This window comes from Otolemur garnettii, unplaced genomic scaffold (genome assembly GCF_000181295.1).
Source record: "Otolemur garnettii isolate 467f Iridium unplaced genomic scaffold, OtoGar3 scaffold00139, whole genome shotgun sequence".
Lineage (NCBI taxonomy): Eukaryota > Metazoa > Chordata > Mammalia > Primates > Galagidae > Otolemur > Otolemur garnettii.
In genome coordinates this window covers 118074-119776 of record NW_003852534.1, presented here as the reverse complement: position 1 = coordinate 119776, position 1703 = coordinate 118074, and positions in this window count along the sequence as shown.

The following is a 1703-nucleotide window of genomic DNA, read 5'->3' as shown; positions in this document are numbered from 1 at the left end:
ATGAGCTCCTGGTTTGTAAATGCCATTAAAATGCTGAGTACCCACAACGCGGCCCAGGATGAGGGAGGACTGGTTGATTCCAAAGCTGGTGAGGGCAGGAGGATCACAAAATAATTTCATGGTGCCAGAAAGCCAGGACGTTCTCAGAAAGGACATAGAAAGGAAGAGAGGGCTGAGGATTCCCCCCCACAAAACCCCCAATGAGCAGCAAAATAAATAATGAACATATTCTGTTATAACCCATGAAGTAAAATGAACATCCATGAGCCCAAATAAATATAAATGGATAAGTGAATGAATGAGGGGGAACAGCAGCTCTTCCTAAGAGGATTCCAATTATTTAATGTAAAACGAATCAGGAAGATATTAAATTTCTATTAGAACACCACAGTACTAATTATGGCAAGGCAAGATTCACTTAATACAAAATTAGTGGACAAAAGTTTAACTAGAAACGTGTTGGGGTTCTAGGCGGGAACCCTCCATCTCTAAGACAAAGAGAATCCTTATCTCTAAGACAAAGCATTCATGAAAAAGATACAAAGGTGTCAAAACTCAAAAATAGGAAAAAAAGAATCCCAAGCCCCCAGAAGACTAGATGAAAGAGTAAAGCTGGATAATAAGGGACATAGGGTAATAAACTGTCAAAAGTGGCCCAATAGCACATTCAGAAAGGTGGGGAGAGAGGGGAACAAGTTTCCTCTCTGCAGGGCAGACAAACCAGCTTCCTAAATCTAACTGCCCATCTAGAGTTCAAAAGACTCAGCAGGAGACTCATGGGGAGAATCAGCAGGTTCACCAAGGAATGGTGGGATGGTCTTAAAGACTTCACCCTGTCTGGGCTGCCTTCAGGCTCCTTCCATCTTGTTCTTGATAAAGAGTCACAGGGGTGGCCCACCTGTGTGCTTTACCCTGGATGTAAGGGGCCACAGAGAAATCAGCCTTTCTAACCCCCACAGAAACAGAATAGAAACATAAACTCAAAAGTATCTCGCCAATATAGTTATTAACCATAAAAGGGAAAATAGTAACTTCCCAGCAAGGTACCTAGTGGGCAGTGCTTAAGCTTGGTGGTGGGTGGTGGTCGGTGTATTATCACCAGTAGGTCAGTGTATTATCACCATCTCCAAGATGTTGTCCACAGAGAGTCTGACCTGTGCTTGTAACCGAAGAGTATTTTCGAAAAAAAACCTTAGCAGTACTCTACAAAATACTCCTGAGTAACACAACTAACCACAGCGAGGGACTTTAGATAGGAGCCTAGAACAAAAGGTCATTAGAGACATGACATCTGAACAACATCTGTGCTGTAGTGGAGATACTGGCCCTGTGTTTACTCCAAGGATGGCATGGCTCCATGAGACAGGAAAGTTAGGCAGAAGCTAGATGGAAAGTCTATGGGAAATCTATTAATTTTGTAAATTGTCTCTAAATCCAAAATTATTTCAAAATACAGTAAACTCCTGTTAACTGGAACTCAAGCAACCAGCACACTGCCCTGCCAAAAACAAATCAGAGTTTGAACTTTGCTCTCCTGCCATCAGGCCCACACTTCAGGACCACTCCGCAGCTCTCCTATGCTCCCTGTAGCAGCTTTAAGTGTTATGTGCGTTACTTGAAGTTAAAAAAATGTAGTAGTGAAATTGAAAAGTGTATTGATTGCCATTTAACTAAAATTACACACTGCATTTACAAAGCTGTAA